The sequence below is a fragment of the Triturus cristatus genome, chromosome 5_2 (assembly GCF_964204655.1).
Source record: "Triturus cristatus chromosome 5_2, aTriCri1.1, whole genome shotgun sequence".
Taxonomy (NCBI): Eukaryota; Metazoa; Chordata; class Amphibia; order Caudata; family Salamandridae; genus Triturus; species Triturus cristatus.
This window is the reverse complement of record NC_140588.1, coordinates 204531556-204551986: the sequence shown is the minus strand read 5'-3', so window position 1 is coordinate 204551986 and position 20431 is coordinate 204531556. Positions and strand designations below refer to the sequence as shown.

Below are 20431 nucleotides of genomic sequence, written 5' to 3'. Positions count from 1 at the left end.
GTTGCTATGGGGTGTCCCTTCGCCCCAGAATTAGCAGTACTCTACATGTCAAAATATGAGGACAGATTTGTGCATAACAATAATCCTTTTGCAGAGTGGATCGGAAGCTGGGTCTGCTATATTAATGATGTTTTTATGATTTGGACAGGTGAAGAAGAAAAATTACAGGCCTTTCTAGTTTGGTTAAACAATAGAACACTTGATATCAAATTCAGTATGAATTATTCGAAATCCAAAATGCCATTTCTAGACGTTGAAGTTTATCCCACAGATGGTCGATTAGCAACAACACTATTTAAGAAAAAAACGGACAGAAATAAAGCTCTGCACTTTTCAAATAACCACCCACGCAGTCTAAAAGAGAATCTGCCCTACGGGCAATTTCTACAAATTAGACGTAATTGTTCATTCAAGGATGAGTATTTTTTCCATGCGAACAATTTAAAGGCTAAACTCCTCGTTCGAGGATACACTAAAAAGCTTTTTAAAAAAGCAATGAAGAGATCATGGTGGTCTCTACGAGAAACTCTACTAAGAAAGAAATGTCAAATCCAAGACAGACAGGATTGTCTGTGTGTCAACATTCTGTCCAAAATCAAACTGGTTAAAAAAGGTAATTAACCAAAATTGGAATTTGGGGAAAAATTTGGATATAACACTGAAAGAGGCCCCATTATTTGCGTTTAAGAAAGACAAAAGCATTGCAAACGAGATTGTGCGAGCCGCCCTGCCTAAACCAAAAGGACTAACCATCAGAGGCTTTTTAGGCTTGCCTCCAATAAAAGGACACCACAAATGTGGCACTTGTGTCTGTTGCGAGTCAACGATAGAAGGTGACCTCTTCACATATAATGGAACTCATTGGAAACATGAAACATTCTCAAACTGTAAATCCAAGTATGTTGTGTACGGGAATTTCTATCCGTGTAAAAAGGTATACATCGGAAAAACTAATCAGGAAGTACGTTACAGAATCCAGCAACATAAATCAAGAATTCAAAAAAATTTGCAAACTGCACCGCTGGTTAATCATTGGCATTCGAAGACCCATACAGAAAAGCTGGACCATCATTTCGAAAGTAGAACAAGAATACCGAGTCGAAGACCTTCCTTTGAAATTATTAAAACGTGAAGCGATGCTCATTATAGAATTCAATACGGCAGTCTATGGATTGAATGATCTTTCAGAAATCTATAAACTTTAATTTGCACCTCTGTTGCTTCAATTGGATGGGCCAAAATCAGCCGAGTTACTAGTTTCTATTTTCCACAAACTTGCGCACATCATGCAGATGTATGTACATTAAGAGGAGCAATATTAACATGGTAATTCTCTGTGATCTATATATTATCACTATATAATAAATGTATTTCAATATTGCAGTACGGACATTCAAAAGTTTCTAAATCGGACCCTATATTGTTTTGGGACATTTATAAGCTTTAAGCACCATTATAATAATTAGAGAAAGCGTTCATTCCATCTCCCATAGAGTGCACACATGTGGGCAAAAGAAGCGATGTTGCGCGACTAACGTTACAGCACTGATATTATCGCCATCCCGTTTTAGAACAATTCGAGTTACATCCATCAAGAAAGGTTCTGTATACTACATTTCAAATGATTCTTTAAAGTTGCGCTCATGACGTGCCTCACGTAAATAGAATGCAGGCCATGCTCGTCCTATACTAAACAGCCGGGCAACATTTGTGATTTCCTGGTACCGCGAGTGATTCGTTCAACTCAAAGGTAAGATTACTCCATGCCAACGGCCGTGTAGCAAGTAGATAGGAAGGTAAAACAAACTCGCTATTAAATATAAATACCAACGTGTGTCTCTATCCCTCTCTCCCCTCAGACCTTCAAGACAAGCTGACTCTGTGGTCTATTACCAAGTTCCATCGACGAAGACAAATTATTATTATAAAAGGTATTCCATCGGTTGTTACATCGAAAGCCACTATGAACCTCTGCCAATAGCCTAAAAGAGCTTATGCTAAACAAAGCTTTTATATCGTTTGCAGTTATAATCGTTCAACATAAAGAATCGATTCCACACCACCCCCAGTGGTTCCAAGTAAGACTCTCTATATTTCATACGACATTAAAAAATCCATCTGACTTGACTAAGACATAGTTTATTCCTGTGAAACAGGTCTTGTTGATGTTATCATAATTATGTTTTTGGGTCAAGTGTTCTTGTGAATCACCAGTAGTGCCTTTGCAAGCATTTTGATGCAGGTAAGGATTTAAGCGCATGAGCTGCGGCTGTAGTTAAGGTGTTTTGCGGTCATTTAGTAATACAAAGTTATGTTTGTGTCTTTTCAGCTACTCTGGTCCTGATGAGAATCCCCGCAAGTGGAGGGATTCGAAACGCGTAGACCTTTCTGTCTTAGGCCAATCTATATATATTAAAAAAACAAAAAACAAATGGTGTATTTTTCACATTTGTGACAAATTAATGTTTTTGATGGCCTTGTTGTTCATTTGTTGAAATTTAACATTTGATATGTTGATATGTTATTATGATATACATGTTGTGTATATAGTGTGATTGGTTAGTGAGTGTAGTGTAGTGAGAAAAAACGGAAGATTGAAAGATGTGAATGGGGCACTGTTAGAATGAATGAGTTATAGAGAAGGTATAGAGATTTGAAGTAAATTTGTGTGAGAAAAAGGTGGCTCATTTTGATTTAAAGATGTCGGTTTACATTTTTTGATAAAGAATTTTTGATAGAGAACTAATGTAGTTTGTAAAAAGTGGTTTGGATTAAATCCAACTGAAAAAGTGGTTGGCTGTGTCATTGTTTTATTCAATGCACCGCGATTAAGCTTGAAAAAAGTGCAGCATTGGCGCTTCTTTTTTTCATTGACTTTTAGAAAGTGGGCATTTTCTTGCTTAACCATACTGTGTGCCTCTGCCTTTTGTGCATTCCCTGACTGGGTTTAGAATGACAGGAGCACGGGATGTGCATTCAAAGTAGACAGACACAAGGGGGATTGAGGTGTGTCCTGCCTTTCCTGGGTGAATCATATCCAGGCTGAATAGACCTGGCTGCATTTAGAGTAGTGGATGGAGTTGTTGCTGGCTCTAGAATGGACTGTTGCTGCCTTCCACAACGCTGTCTCCACCTACTGTGGTAAACCTGGCCTGAGCCAAGGCTGAACTGGTCTATGTGTGCCAGGGGAAGTTTGTTTGTACCAACTTCAAAGGAAAAGGTGGTATAAATATTGGGGCCCTGCCCCCAGAACTTTAGAACACTTTTAGATCAAGAAACCTGCTAATAAGAAGAGCTGGAGAAGTTGTGAAGATAGATTACCACTTTGCTGTGTGCTTTGCTGTATTGGCCTGCACTGGCTGCTTCTGTCTTGGGCACTGAAAGGACTGGACCGGGCTTTCTGCACCTTATTTTCCTGAGTTTCTCCAAGGGCTTGAGGTAGACCTTGCCCCCAGTTCAAGAAGTCTCAGGAACAGCAAATATGTCAAGTTCATCTGCTACCAGCCCCAGGATTGGTATGTGTTTGGCTGCAATGGAAGGAAAAGCTTTACACACTGCCTCTGAGAAAAACCTGACTGCTAATGCCAAGCTATCAATGTGGTGAGCAGGGGTTATTTTAGAAGTATAACTCCCTTATCCTGACTAGGAAGAAGGGTCCCTACATGGACAGGGCAACAACCTGACAACTAGAGACTGCCATTTCTAATGATCACCAATAACAATCCAGACATTAGTGTGAATGTCAGATTCTACATCTGATAATTCACTGCTGTGACATACTAATGGTGCTTTAAAGATCTCACAACTCATTCTTTCTCCATCATAAAGGAATCCCAGGCTGCTCTGGCTGGGGTCTGTGAGAGCATATCAGAGCAGTACTGGAATGCAGGAAGCACAGGTTCTGAAGGAGAGTGAAGTGACGGAAAAGAGAGAGGTGGGGGTGGGTGACAAGGAGGTCAGTTATTTATTTTTTTTGGGGGGGAGGGAGAGAGAATAGATGCCATGTTATGTATGGCTCCCCCATTACTCCTCTGCCACTGCGTAGTAGCCGAAAGAAGGTGCAGTTGATTTGTGGGGGGCAATATATAACAAAAAAATTATAAATAGGCAAAAAGTGAATTTTAAGGGGATGTTTTTCACCTTGTTATTCTGAGTAGTTAACTCAAATTTCCCTGTTGTTGTCTATTTCATGTCACTCAGAACCCACCGGTGAAAATAATACCTGAAATTCACAGTGAAACTATACGTAAAGTATGGCTCATACAGAAAGCACTTTGTGTGAATGGCTGGATTCTAAATCCAGTGATTCACTTATGATGTAGTAATGGTGGGTAACAGAACTTGTTAGCCACTGTTTCTACATCATAAGTGAAGTGGAGAGGTGTGATGCTCCCTACATATAGGGCGCATGCATCAAGCTATTTTGCGATCACAAATTGGCCTTTCGTAATGTATGGAAGATGTTTGCTTTCACAATTTAGGTAATCGCAATTTTTTGAGATTCTCTCAATTGCAAATGCAAATAGGGAATCGCAATTTGTGATTCACTAATTAACATGCAAGAAGCCTTTTTCTAAAAGCGAACTGTGCATTTAGGAAACAGTTGATGTTAACCATGTGCATACTTTGAAAAATGCACAAAACCAAATTTTTCAATGTGAAATGGGGCACACACAAGCCCCTAGGGCATGTGTGTGCCTTACATGTGCACCTTTTTCTTTTAGGGATGCCTGTTTTGTTCCATTGCATTTTGCGCTTACCAAATATCGATGTCTTAAAAATCTCTATTGGGTAATCGCAAAATGCAATTTTCATGCATGAGCCCCATAGTCTCTAGCTTTTGTCCCCTCTGTGCAACTCTACCCACTGTTCAGCAGTCTCTTTGTGTTTATGGCAGTAAGGGTGTTCTCTGTGATGACGTGCTGAGAGCCCCGAGTACTGGCTTAAGAAATTCAACCAAGAAAGGGATGTAAGGTTGTTAGACCCAGGATTCCTGGTTGGCTGAGGTAGGTACCTTAGGCCAAATAGGGTCCCTTGTTTCCACGTCAGGGAAAGGAAGGACACCTTCTCAGATAGCCCCCGCTCACCCCCTTAGTAGCTTGGGACAAGCAGCCAGGCTTATCTTCAAGGCAAATGTGTAAAGTATTTGCAACCACGCTCACAGCAACCCAATGATGACACCACAAAGGGACTCCACATAAGTTTCATTAAAAATGAGTATAAATTTATATAAAAAGATATACGATAAGACCACACGATATAAATCAAACAAATGCGTTTTTGTAATATTCCTCCTGGACGGTTATTAGGCCAGCCAGCCCTTCTAAGTTCTGACAATATTAATGAGCACTTCTAAACGTTCCACTGCAGCCCTACTGCAATGCTGTGCAGTTCGTAATGCTAGAATCAGGCACTTTACAATGTGAAAATAATGCAGGTTGTAATGCTAGAATCATGCACTTTGCAATGGAAAAATAATGCTATGCGTAACGCAACAATCAGGTACTTCGTTATGCAGAAATAATGCAATGCGTAATTCACTAATCAGGTAGTTCTTTATGCAGGAATAATTCAATGTGTAATACACAAATGTATGACATTACAACTCATACATTTACAACGCATGCCTTTACTACACAGTTTTTACATCGCAACATCCTTTGCAATGCATCATTTTACATTGCATGCCTTTACAACACAGTTTTTACATCGCAACATCCTTTGCAACGCATCATTTTACATCGCATGCCATTACAATGCATTTTTAAACACCACATTTACAACGCATTTCATACATTGCATTATACCATTACAACACATACCATTACAACGTACACCATTACACTGTATTTAAGGTAAGTGTTGGATAGTGTAGGGGTAACAATTATTATTCTAACTCACGTTGGGGGCAACAGTAGGGTAAGTGTTGGATAGTGTAGGGGTAGAAATTACTATTCTAACTCTAGTGGGTGCAACAGTAGGGTAAGTGTTGGATAGTGTAGGGGTACTATGCGCTGTAATGGTATGCGTTGTGATGACATGCGATGTAATGCCTGCATTATAGTGACATGCATTGTAATGACATGCATTGTAGTAACATGCAATGTAATGGCTGCGTTGTAGTGACATGCATTGTAAAGGATGTTGCGATGTAATTTCTGTGTTGTAAATGTAGTGCGATGTAATGACTGCGTTGTAAAGGTTGTTTCACGTAGTACACTAATCAGGTAGTTCGTTATGCAGAAACAATGCAATGCGTAAAACGACAATAGGGTAGTTCGCTATGCAGAAATAATGCAATGTGTAATACGACAATCAGGTAGTTTGTTATGCAGAAATAAAGCAATGTGTAATACAACAATCAGGTAGTTTGTTATGCTGAAATAATGCAATGTGTAATTCAACAATCAGGTAGTTTGTTATGCAGAAATAATGCAATGTGTAACACACTCCAGCACCGATCACGGTGCCTTAGGCAGTCTCTCCGTCACTAGTGCTGACTCGCAGTCAGCCTCTGTCAACAGTTGCCCCCACACGGGTATTGTTGGAAATGCCCTTTTTTGCAGGGTTATCCCCAAAACATTTTGCTTCTTCCTCCTTTGTTTTTCCTGACCTGCGGTTGTTGGCTATAGGACTCTGAGCACTTTACCACTGCTGATCAGTGCTAAAGTGCATATGCTCTCTGGTTAAATTGTATGGTGATTGGTTATCCATGATTGGCATATTTGTATTACCAGTAGGTCCCTAGAAAAGTGCACTGAGTGTGCCAGGGCTGGTGATTCTAATGCTACTAATGGGCCTGCAGCACTGATTGTGCCACCCACATGAGTCGCCCTAAAATGGTGTCTCAGGCCTGCCACTGCAGTGCATGTGCGCAGTTGGTTAACTGCCATGTTGTCCTGGCCAGTGTACACACATGCCAGGCCAGACCCTTCCCTTTTCTTACACATTGGACACCCCTATGGTAGGCCCAAGGTACCCCCCCGGGCAGGGTACAGTATATCTGAACGGTAGGACACGTACTAGTGTGGGTAACATGTCCTGATAGTGAAATACTTCCAAATTTGTTTTTCACTACTGAATGGCTATCTTGCCCATGGGATAGAATGGGGAATGCTGTGTAACATGTTTTACCTGCATACCTTCCCATAGCAGCAAGATAGAAATTTGGAATCTGGTATCCATGAACTCAGAATTTAATACCTTATCTTTTAGGGAGGATGGTTTTTAAATTCAGAGTTTGGAAATAGCACTTTTAGAAAGTGGTTATTTTCTTGTTCAACCTTTCTGTGTGCCTCTGCCTGTTTGTGAATTTACTGTCTGGTTTGTGAGTGACAGGGGCTAGGGTGGCTCCAGTAGGCTGGGTGAGTCAGCACTAGGCTGAATAGACCTATCTGCATTTGGAGTGGTGAGAGGAGTAGCACCTGGGTCTGAATAGGGCTGTGCCTGTCTTCCACAATGCTGGCTCCACCTCTTGTGGTGCGTCTGTTGACCCTTGCCCACACTCACAAAGGAAGAAGATGTGCACTGGCAGAGTGCGCCCAGAACTGGTTTGGAGTGGGTCCAGGACCCCTCACACATGAAGAACAAAGACTTTTGGGGTACAAATATCAGAGCTGAACCCCTTAAACTTTAGACTAGGAAAAACTTTGTGATCAAGAAGGAATCCCTGCCAAAGAAGAACAGACAGGAAGACTGAGGAAAAGTGCTGCCATTGCTGAGTGTCTGGGGGCTGACCTGCAGTTGCTGTTATTGCTGAGGAAGAGGACTAAGGGACTTTCTGCGGTGTGCTGTGTCCCCTTTCCTTGAAGAGGAGCTGTGCTGTGTGTGTTGTCCCCTCTGAAGTGTACCTGTCTCCAAGGGCCTGAGGAGAGCTGGCCTCCTGTTGTGGGAACTCAGGCACATCAAAGTTCCCAAGATCACCTATGAGAAGCTGTGAGCGTGTATACAGCTGGTGAATGCATGTGCAGCCTACAGTGCTACTGGGACCCCGTGCTTATTTCCCCACCAATGCTGTGTGTGTGTGGCTGCAGTCAGCCCTGCTGGGACCATGGTCCTCGTGAAGTCGGCGTGAGTCTCAAAGTGCTACGTGGAGGTGTGCCACTACCACCGACCCGGGTCAACCCAGATCGCTATCAAAGGGAAGAGAGCAGCACCGCTGTGTGCATGTAACAGCATGCCTTCCGGCCTGCATTGGCAGCACCGCTGTGTGCGTGTGACAGCACACCTTCCTGCCGGCATTGAACCCATCGCAAAGCCTGCCGTGCTTAAAAGGAGCTGTGTGGCCAAGCTCGCTGACGCCGAAAGAGAAAGCCACGCTGGGACCCATGCCGCCACGAGGCGTCGCCTAGCAACTAGTACACTCCTGTCCTGTTCCATTCTGGCCAGTGGAGCCACCCAACAGGATGTCATTGGCGAGGATGCGAGAAAAGCAACCCCCCAGGTAACGTTCAGAGTAAAAACTGAACGGCTGCGAGTGGCGCTGCCTGGGGCGGGTTGTGGGTCTGCGGGGGGGCTGTTCCTGCTAGCAGAGTCTTCTTCTACCAGGGTCAACCACCCGAAGGGATCGGCAGCACCAGGGCCCTATTTCCGCCATTGTGTCACAATGAGCAAACGTCTGGGGACACATCTTTCTAGCGGCTGCCCCCGGAGGCAGTCTGGTTGGTGATAAAGCAGATCCCTGGGCAGGAAGGACACCACGCTCGGGTGCCAGGTGACGTGGGCTAAGAACAGCATGTTTACAAAAGAAAGGAAAGTACAGTCCCTGCCAGTGCCTTAGTTTTGAGACCGTTTTCTTTGTGAATCCCATGTCACTGGCCCACAGGGATATAGTAGCTACAAGATCGTTTTTGTTAATACCTGCAGAGTACAGAACCCTGTGTTGACTGGCGCACGCTCGCGCATTGAGAGGGGGTGATTTTCAAAGGTGAAACCGAGCAAACAAAGGTAGCACATTCCATGCTACGAAGTGCAGCGGGGGCGCTTTTGAAAGGCACCATTTTTAAAGTGACTCTCCCTATGCTAGAAGAAGGAGTCATACAATAATAAAGACTCAACCAATTCCGTTAATATTACAAGTACGTTTCTGCAACAGACATTCCAAAGAAACTTTGCTGAAGATAAGAATCCTTATGTATATTGGTTTTATGTCGTTTTGAATATGCCTAATCAAGATAAAGAGATTTATATTTTTATAAATAACTTGTGTGGCGTCCATTTGTGGTGTTTCACTATGTTACTGTGAGTGTTGGTACAAATACTTTACACATTGCCTTGGGGATAAGCCTGTGTGCCCGTGCCAAGCTACCAAGGGGGTGAGCAGGGATTTTCAACAGTGTGTTTCCCCCTTACCCTGACTAGAAGTAAGCGTCCCTATTTAGACAAAGGTACTTACCTATGCCAACTAGAGAACTCCAGTTCTAACAGGTATGGTGTAAACAAAAAGTGCAGCTCTGCACTCCGGCCCTGGTACTGCCACTCCTTTGGCAAGTATGGGCCGCGACACGAGCCGAAGCAGAGGCTCGCGCTTCAGGAATGGGAGAGGCTGAGAGCGTCTCCCTCCGAGCCCACACCCCACCCCAGGCATCTACACACGTTACCTGGTGGCGCGACTCCACTCTCCTCTCCTCTTTCAGCGACTTGGGCCTCCGATGCAATCTTTGTGAATTCCGGACAGTGGGACTCAGGCCCTCCCTCGTCGAGGTTGGTTCGAGGTCCCGCTTCGGCAATGGCAGGCTCGGGCCGGCGGCTCAGCTCTTCCGGGGCTGCTGGTCCGGGCCGCTGATGCTACGAAGATCTCAGGCTGCAACAGGGCACACGCACACAGCGTCACTGAGACTCACTTGAGCTTTGGGTTCATGATCACCGGGTACTCCACACGAAGGTCTCACGCTGCACGAAGCACACGCACACAGCGTTGCTGAGACTCACTTGAACTCCGGGTGCACGATAACAAGGCAATCCTCACAAAGGTCTCAGGCTGCACAAAGCACACGCACACAGCGTCGCTGAGACTCACTTGGACTCTGGGGGTGCACGATAACAAGGCAATCCTCACAAAGGTCACAGGCTGCACAAAGCACATGCACGCAGCGTCGCTGAGACTCACTTGGACTCCGGTGCACACTATAACAAGACAATCCTCATGAAGGGCTCAGGCTGTAAAAAGCACAGGCACACTGCGTCGCTGAGACTCGCTTGGACTCCAGGTGCCCGCGATCACCGGGCACTTCTTACAAGTGTCTCAGGCTGCAAAAAGCACAAGCACACAGCGTTGCTGAGACTCTCCCAGAAACCTTTGTGTTCCTGAGTTTCCGCAAAAGGAAGGCAGCTCACCTCGGGCCCTTGGGGATAAGTTACTTCCAGACACAGCACACAGCAAAGTCATTTCAAGCAGGGGGACACAGCAAAGTCCTTTTAGCCTCTCCTTGGTTAAAACAGCAAACTGCAGGCCAGCCACAGAACACACAGCAAGGGTCAGTCCTTTCCTTCAGTCTCTTCAGTTGTTTCTTCCTTGACAAAGGTTCCTCTTGACCACGAAGTAGCTTCAGTCTTGTTCACACTTGATCAATCCATTTCTCCAAAGTTCAGGGGCTTCAGCTCTCATAGTTATACCCCTTAATTTATCTGAAGTCTTTGTGTTCAGGGGGGTGCTGACCCCTGTTAAAACCAGTTCTGGGTGCCTCCCTGCCAGTGATACCTCCTTCCTTTGATTAGTGGGGGTCTGGATTCTCAATCACTCAGCAGGAGATGGGACCATTGTTTTATGGCAGCAACTCAGGCCTCTTCACCTCTAGGGGCTACTCCTCCCCCTACACTCCAGATGCAGGTTATCCTGTTGCTGTCTCTCCTCCTCCCCTGGGACAAGACATTCCCCAGATCCTATCACTTTCAAATCCAGACAGTCAATCCACAACCAGGCAGAGACACACAGATATGTTAGAGCACAAAACCCAGCCACTTCTAAAAGAGTGGTTTCTAAACACACAATGCAAAAACCACCTTCATAAAAAGATGTGTTATTACATTGTGAGTTCAGGCATACTAATCTTCACCTCTCCATCTTAAGCCTTTGGGAAGATAGGCTGGAAACCATATTACACAGCCTCCCCATTATGTCCTATGGGCAGGATGGAATTTCAACAGTGAAACACAAAATGGAGATTATTTCACTGACAGGACATGGTACACACCTTAGTACATGTCCTACCTTTCACATGCACTGCACCCTGCCAAGGGGGTACCTTGGGCCTACCATAGGGGTGTCTGATGTGCATAGAAAGGGAAGGGTAAGGTCTGGCAAGTGGGTGCACTTGTCAGAACAACATGCCAGTTTAACAAACTGTGCGCAGGCACTGCAATGGCAGGCCTGAGATCCCTCTTTGAGGCTACTTGTGTGGGTGGCACAATTAGTGCTGCAGGCCCGCTAGTAGCAGTTGCGATACCAGCCCTGTCACACATAGTGCACTTTATTAGGGACTTTACTAGTAAAGCACACATACCAATCATGGACAACCAATTACCATTACTCTTTATACAGGGAGCCCTTGCACTTTGACACTGGTCAGCAGTGGCAGAGTGCCCAAAAAATCTAAGCCAGTCAAACGAAATCCATCACAGCATCAAAAATAGAGGAGGTAGAGGCAAAAAGTCAGGGGTAATCACGCCACGAAATGCCAGGTCTAACAAAGCTATGCTGAGTAATCCTGGTTGAAGAAAACTCTGTCGCGACGGAGTGCGCTAGATAAATTCTGTTCATGATAATTTTCATTGCCGGGTGTTTGTCCATGCTGTGAAATAATTGTGAACCGCACAATGCACAGCACAAGGGGGCGCTAGCAGGCGCTGCTTGCTTTCTGCCACTCAAGTAGATTTTCTACCCGTGTGGCAGCTTTCTCAAAGTCAACAGACGGTTTCTCAGTGTGAGCGGTTGCGAGAATAAGCGGGCACTCCCATTGAGAAATTCGACCGCCCGCATTGAGAAATCTCGCCGGGAGGTAGATTTCCCTCGCTCGCGCTCGCCAACTTGACGTTGACAAAAGCGAATGAGGATAAATGTTGCCGGGAGGTGGATTTACCTCACTTGCGATGACCAACTTAATGTTGACAAGTGCAAGTGAGGAAAAAAACTCTGCTCCGCTATGTGTAGCAGAGTTTTTCAGAACACCACGAGCTCCGGGTAATGCGGTTTGTGGAAAACTCTGAAAAATCTGCGGGCAGAGCGGAGTTCACCGCTCAAACTTAATACCGGGCCTCTGGGGAATGGTAGAGTCCAGCTGGGTGGCTGCACTCAGCGCACTGTTAACAACACTCAACCCAAGCATTGAGGCCTGAGACCGACTAGTTTTTCAATGCAGAGTCTGGTGCAGTGAAAAGCAGCAGAGAAGAGAGGAGCTGAATGTAGGAGACATAATTGAATTTTTCTGAGGTGCCTTAGAAGTAGAAGTGCTCGTAGTGTCTGTCAGATTAACTGCCCCCACTTCTCTGTTTTCATTCTTTCATGTGAGGAGTCGGTGAGTCGGTTGAAGGTGGTTGCGTCTACGGTGCCTCTAAGGTGCTGGGCTGTTTGCAGTGCACCTTAATTGGACTTACTAAAGGACAAGAAAAAAAGGAAGTGGAAAAAAGAGCAATCTTCCCAATCTTGTTCAGAGGGGGAGGGATGCTAATTAAACCACTGACACAGAAGGCCCCTGCCAAGGGGGCAACATATTAATAATGCCAGCTAACACCTCAAAGACTTTAAAAACAGAAAACCTAATGAACCTGATAGAGATAGAGGGACTACCATTATCGGATACCTGAAAGAAAGAGAAAGGCAGTCAGAGGGTCTGGATATAAGCAGATTGTCTGTTTTAATAGCGTCGTCCTCTCCGACCCTCTCTAGCAAGTCAAATCCAACTGGTTCAATGGTCATTGTTTCTGGGGCTGGGGCTGGGTCTGGATCAGAGATGAGTATAGGTTCTGATGACTTGCATAACTTGCAGAGGGCTACACCTGAGCTCGAGCCGGGAGTAGAAGGAAAGGAGGATGACAGAGTAGAGCAGTCCAAGCAGGTATTTGTTTCTAGCGAAGCTTCTGTGGGAATAGCCATCAAACTATCTAAGAGGCCCCCAGTGTTAGCTGGAAAACAGTGGCGGCTCCTCCGCTAAGGCAGAGGAGCATCACCCCACTACTCAAGAGGAAACTAAAATGATAATAACGTATTGTTATTATCATTTTAGTTTTCAGTGACTCTTGGGGTGGGGTGGGGATGGCCAGAGCATGGGAGAGGAGTGGTTTCCACTCCTTAAGTGCGCAGTTTGCATCTTCCCCACCAGGCTGCATTACACAGCCTGGTGAGGAACATGCAAAGGGTCCCTGTCCCCACTGGAGCACCGATCCATGGCACTCAGACCAATCACAATGCTGCATTGCAGTGTTGTGATTGGCTCCTGGGAGCCTGGGAGCCCGGGTGCTTCCTCCTGCCGGACGGAGACATGAACAAGAGGACAGAGGAGGGGCGGCACAGGTAAGTGCTTTTTAAAAACTTTGTTTGCCCCCTCCCCTCAGCCCCACCACCCGGGTCCAATGGCAGCCGCTACCGCTGGAGGGGGTGGGCAAATGTATGAATGGCATGTTTGCATTATTAACCACAGAGGTAAAATAACACCTGAAAATTACTGTGGCAAGGTTAACCAAATAGAGGACTCAGGTTAGCTCAAAAGAAGATGCAGTGGCTGGTGCCCATGAAAGATTAGGCAATGAGGAGCTGCAGTAAGTGGAGGCATGTTCACTGCCACCGGAATCCTCAGATATCCTAGGGGGAAGAAAGCTAATCCTCAAGTAATTAGCTGTTTGTTTACCCTGCTACAGGAGGTGCGAATGGAAGTTGAGCTACAGAAAATGGCCCAGCAAGAGAAGGAAAATTAGATGAAGGAGTGTTTTGGTAGCATGTACAATCAAATGACCCAGATCTGACCTAGACTGGAAGGAATGGAAAAGCGAGTGTCTCTTTGTGAGTATAAATTGATACCACCTTGGAATTAATGGAACACCTGGAACCAGAATCAAGAGCAGCTGGAGAATCATTCCAGATTCTCCATTTTGCACATCACCCGAGAGCCTGAACACACAGAGGATTCTGTGGACCCAAATCCATGTGTGGAGAGTTTGCTAAAATCATTTTAACTGTCAGAATACACATGAGATTTAACTGTGGTGTGAGCCCAGGGAGTCTCAGGACAAGTCTCTTCCTAAGCAAAGTATCATAGAACCATGGTTAACTTTGCAGATTATAGAATTAAGGAAACTATCCTCACAACAGCACCTAAAGAGACTTTATTTTCGGCACAGAATGAATTCTCCTTTCTCATTTTCTACATAATGCCAAGGGGAGATAGGTGATTGGGAAGCTCAAGCAGTTGGAGGCAAGTGAAAGCTCCAGCTCGAGTGCACTAGTTTAGGGATAGGAGTGGGAGTATAAGGAGAAGGAGAGTGCAGGAGAAAATGGAGGTTCAGAAAAGACAGGATAATATTAGATTCTTGAGAAAACGTTTGGAGAGTCTCGATGGGAGCTCTGAATTTAGAGGCCTATTCATGGGCCCCTTTGTTTCACTCTTGCACCGTGCAATGTGATGCATGAGTGGTGCAACAAAAACATTACATTAATGAAGCCACGCAAGGCTGCCTTGTTTGACCCTGCGTGTCTTTAATAATCTCGAGTAATGCAATGCAGCGCAAATTGATGCATTGCATTACTCTACGGGGCATATTATCAAGCCCAATATCGCCGCTTTAGCGGCTGTTTTCGGCCGGAAAGCGGCAATTTAAATATTGCTCTATTATCAAGGACACGCTAATGCGTGTTTCCTTGAGGTAGCAGCCGTCTTTTCTGCACTTTGCATGTCAGCGATATTTATCGGTAATGACACGCAAAGTGGGCGTTCCACACTAAAATGACATGAATACTGTCGCTAACCAAACTTCCCTCCATTATTAATCTGGCCCTGGACTCACGTAGCGATAAAAAAAGTCATGCTAACCACGATTATAACTGGTTTCTAACACCTGTTGAAAACCTGACTTACCCATCTTGTCAATGGGAGGTGGATTGTCAGGCTGAGTCTGCACTTGCCTATTAGCAAGCATTGCAATAGCGCAGTGGAAATAGCACTTATTTTCTCACGCTATTGCTGGTTCTTGCCGCTATCGCTGGATTTTGCATTGCCTCTGAGATAAGCGTTGATAATAACACGCTATCTCGGTGATGAAATCCAGCGATAGCCGGCGATAGAAAAACCATGCTTAGCGCGCTCTGCGATATTTATCGCAGTTGGTCGATAATATGCCCCTACGCCACGTAGGTGTGTTGTAATGCCTAATTGTAATGTCAAGTAATCCCAATGCTTACCATTCTGAAGTGATTGGCTATAGCGTGCACAAACATAGTTCCAGTGTAGAAGGTACATAGATGAAGGGTCTGTGAGTGACAGTTAAGGCAGTTGGGAGGAAGCTGCTGCTGCTGTAAGACATGTCAGGGGCTGCTTAAATAAGGCACCTACTACACATCCTATTGAGTCATTACTACAAAAATTGGCTATGAGTTGTGGCTGCCCTTGATGCGCCAGAGGATACGCTGTGGCGTGGAAAGTAGCAACGTAGCAACTATTGAAACGGAGCAGGGAACACCATTTGCAGTTGTACAAATCGCTGTATTTCTCCAAATGGCCTGATATTGAAATAGTGTGAAAGCCAGAGTATGAAAGCAATATTATATTTTTAGACAGAGTTTTCATGAGAGAAGGGCTTCCCAAGTTTATAATTACAGATAATGAACTACAATTTATAGCAGAACAATTTCAACAATTCTTGAAACGAAATAGTACAATACATAAAAAAAAAATTGTTGTACCATCCCCAAGGAAATAGTTTAGTTAGGCGCGCACTTTAGCACAGTGATTAAGCGTATGATTCAACAGGCCAGGAGCAATAGGTTGAATTGGGATTGTTAGATTCTTAAACTAATTTGGGTGTATAGAATTACTCCCAGTAGTGTGACAGAGAAAAGTCAGCTTTCTTTAATGAGATGGCAAGAAGCCATTGGCAAAGATCTTGGGGGCATATTATAAAGCGGCAGCGATAATTATCGCTGACCGCGCTTAGCGCGCCTTTTCCTATCGCCGGCTATCGCTGGAACTTATCGCCATGTTAGCGCTGTATCAACAACGCTTAGCGCTATGGCAATAAATATTCCAGCGATAGCGAGGATATCGCCGTTTTCCATGGAATAACACTGGTTTTCCAGCGATGTTCCATGGAAAACGGCGATATCCTTGATGATAGGGCCTGTGGTCTTAGCCAAACAATCCACCTCCCATGTTAGGTATGCCTTAGTCTGGAATTTAACAGATGTTAAATTCCAGCGTTAAGGCCCAGTTAGCGCGAGAAAAATCAGCGCTAAACCAGACGGAGCTTTGTTGTAAATACAGCAAAGCACAGTTAGCGATATTTTATAATTTAGTTGTAAGGGGCACGCCTACCTTGCATCTCATTAGCGATGCGAGGCGAGGCGATAGGAAACCGGGCGCGCTGGCGTGTCCTTGTTAATAAAGCGATAAAATTCTCGTCGCTTTTCGCCCGAAAACTGACGCCAAAGCGGTGATAATGTTATCGCCAGCCCTTGATAATATTCCCCATAGTTGGATGGGGTCAGCCAAACAGGTACAGTGGTCTTCAGAGACGGTGAGGAAGAAAATTACTCCGACTCAACAGGCATATAAGTCATGGTATGACAAAAAAGTTGGCACTAAGTAGTCTAGTTCGAGTTGTAGTTAATGAGTCATTGTGAGGAAGGAGAGAAATGTGCTGATAGTTGAAAGCAGATCTTTTGAACCTCTGCAATTGTGTAAAATTTTTGGAAACTCTGTGAAACTGCCCTATTGAAAAGTGTGGCATATGGGCAGAATATCTAAGTGTAGGAATTTTGCACAGCCTGAGATGGAAAATGTCAATAACTATGATTCGATGGACATTGATGTGGATGTGCATCATGATGATAAGCAGGTCGTGCGTAAGTTTGACGCACATTCAGAAGAGGAAAGCGGCGTACCTGGTACATCTAAATCTCTAAACTTACATTGTAATTCACACAATGACAACCGAATCAGTAATGGGAGATATGTTAGCAAAATCACTAAATTGAAAAGGTTTGAAGATTTTGTTTGTGTTAATGCTATTTGATATAAACATGTGAAGAACCAGAACCTTTTGGACCTGACGGCGCAGGGTACGCCCTCCGTCTTCTGGGTTCACCTGCTTCGTTACACAGAGACACGGGACACTCTGTCGGCGTTAGAAGATTGGATTTATTTAGCTGCAGCTAGTACAGTTATCCTAGAAGTACACAAAGTAGGTTCTCAGGAGACTGCCACTTTACTCTGTGGCGCATCAGGTTAAATACTATACAATACAAAATTAATAACGAACACACGCCCCAAGCAAAGAAGAAAAGAGCCAATAGGGTAAGTGGAAAACAAAGCGGAACCAGTAACAAAGGTTCGAAAACAAAAAGATCAGATGTCTCGGAGAGTCCGCTCCTCCAACTATATTTGTTATCCCACCCCCGAACTGATTCATTAACAGAATACGACTGACTTGCAGGTGGTGAGATACGTTTGTGTGAATTGGAGGACGGGCATGACACAAGAGAATGCCAGCAGGAGACAGTGAAGGCCAGTCGATAAGATATGATCAGGAAAGAATGGTGTGAGCCTACAGATAGTTGAAACAGGGATTAGGAGAGCCAGACCCGGATTAGTGTACTCGGCTAGTCCAAACACCAGCCTCGCAAACGAGGACGTATTTTGACACCAAGTTACGGGAGAGGCAGAATAGACTTCGTTCGCCGTGCTGCCTGAGTGATGGCAACACAAAATGGCGGCAGGTTACAAAATGGCGGGTCTCACATGCAAGTGTTTTCTCGCCTCTTTCCGCATATGTTTTTCTTTTTTTCCCCATATTCATTACCATTTTGATGTATATTTTATTCACAGATTAGGAAATATGTTATTCTAGTTTTATTAGATGCATATAATGTTTGTAGGCTACACTAATTTATTTTTAGGTCTCGCTGAGCCAAAGGCTCGAAGAGACATTTTGTATGTGGGAATTTCAAAGTGCTGCTGGCTGGCCTAACACTTGCGTTCACGCGATCGTGCACGCGCGCAGCCGGCCGCCAGCAGCACTTTGAAAACTCGTGCGTCATCACGATCGCGATCACTTTTGCTTTCAGAGAGATCGCGATCACGATGACGCACGCGCACACACAACTCCCGCTTCTCCCCTCCCCCACCACATATTGCGTCTCCAGCCGCTCGCGCACGGCCAACGCTTGTTTTAACATTACTGCGGCCAATGCTTGTTTATTTTATCTATGCGCGCGCACACAACTCCCGGTCGCGGCCGCACAGAACATCTCATTCCCTTCCATTATGCTTGCATAGCCTGTTAACCATATTCACCCGCGAGCAGTAAACAGCTTGTTTTTATTGGCTGTCATTACAGTGGTCTTAGGGGTGAGGGTGAATCTTGAGTCTGTCACGTGGTTCCTTCCTTGTGCTGATGCCAGGCCCTGTCGTGGCCCCATGTCATGAGTTTCCTTGGGATCCTGTGATTCCACTCAAACCAGGGACAGACTGATAACATCGAACTCCCGGCAGTGACTCGCACATCTTACTTCGTAATTTCAGACATTTCTGCCTGGTTATACATATTGCAACATACGATCATGCCCGCCTCCCTTGGCGTGTACCTACCCACCCCCACGGATCTTTGATTGTTACAGCAATTCTGGGAGGGGATGAAAAATTGCATCTTTGAAATAAGTATAACATTTATCAGCAAGAACACCGACCTCAACTCATACATTGTAGACATGTTGATGGACACTTTTCATGCCTAGCGTTTATGTGACAGTCAGAGAAACTGTGTAGCACTTCAATGCTGACAAAGTTGTGAATGTTTGCAAACAGTGAATGGCCACCTACATGTGGGCAAAATGTGGTACTTTTTACTGCACGCATAAAAACCTCTCCTGCCCTGAGGGAGCAATACCATCTCTCTCTCTCTCTCTCTCTCTCTCTCTCTCTTTCTCTCTCTCTCTCTCTCTCTCTCTCTCTCTCTCTCTCTCTCTCTCTCTCTCAGACTGTTTCACTCTCTCTCTCAGAGATTCTTTCACTCTCTCACTGTCTCTCTCTCTCTTGAAGAGACTCGCTTTCTCTCTCTCAGAGACTCTTTCTCTCTTTCTCTCTCTCTCTCAGAGACTCTTTCACTCTCTCACTCTGACTCTCTCTCTCTCTCTCAGAGACTCTTTCACTCTCTCACTCTGACTCTCTCTCTGACTCTCTCTCTCTCTCTCTGAGACTCTCTCTCTTCCTCTCTCTCTCTCTCATCTCTCTCTCTTCCTCTCTCTCTCTCTCTTTCTCTTTCATCTCTCATCTCTCTCTCTCTCTGAGTCCTTCTATTGATGCGAGGAATTTTTGCTCCAGCGGTGACCGGGCCCTTTGAATGGAAATGCTAATTAGCATAAAGTACCCCCAGAGTCCTTTGCGCACCATACATTGTGTTTATGAGGCTGACAAGTAACAGAGTACAGTTCACAGCATTGCACCTGGTAAGTTATTGTTATCTGTCTCTGACTGTTGGATGAATGCGACTTTTGCTCGCTGTAGGTGACTTAAGTACCATCTCCGGTGCGTACCTCGAATGACTTACCTGTCTTTAGCTTTGCGCAGTGGCAGTAGCGTAGCCAATGAAGTCTAACCGAGGCGCGATTATTGCTTATTGAAAACTTTACCCAATACCCCGTTATGGCGACTTGAAATGTAGTTGACAATACAATTTTTGACAGTCTCCGTGGAGACTGATTTTACTGTCAAAGAAAGAAAACTGACGAACTGTATAAAACGTTCAATCCGCACTGGATCTGAATTTGGTGTTTTAACCACATTAGGTTATTATTGCCTTAATTTGTTATTAGTATTCATGAGGGGTTCCTAAAACTCATTATTTTGTGAAATAACCGAGAGAGTTATGTGTCTTTGTCTGCATGTGTATTTAAAAATCCCAAATAAAATCCGACACACACTTTGCCATACCTAACTTAAAGCACCGGTACCCAACTAATTACTACAAAGACATTTATTGGGGGGGGAGTTGTAACACCCCTAACACCTCCCTGAAGCTACACCCCTGGCTAAACGTGCCAATGGGAGCAGTGTGGGCACAATAGCGTGAGATCCCCTGAAACAACAGTGCCCTCTGGACAGAGTACATAAGAAATTGATAGGTGTGTTGGCTGTGTTGTGAGGGTGATGAGTACAGGCCCCAGCTAGGCCTGCAGAATACAAGGGTTCGCTCTCCTGTAACAAAAGCTAGAAGGAAGTTGGCACGGAAA

General features: G+C 44.9%; 1 non-coding gene across 1 annotated transcript; it reads left to right on the top strand.

The window, feature by feature from the left end:
* The first annotated feature begins 19757 nt into the window (after positions 1–19757).
* Positions 19758–19897, top strand: LOC146822803 (U4 spliceosomal RNA). The gene has a single exon (XR_014962317.1). It is a non-coding gene; the product is annotated as a U4 spliceosomal RNA (small nuclear RNA).
* Positions 19898–20431: the final 534 nt, after the last annotated feature.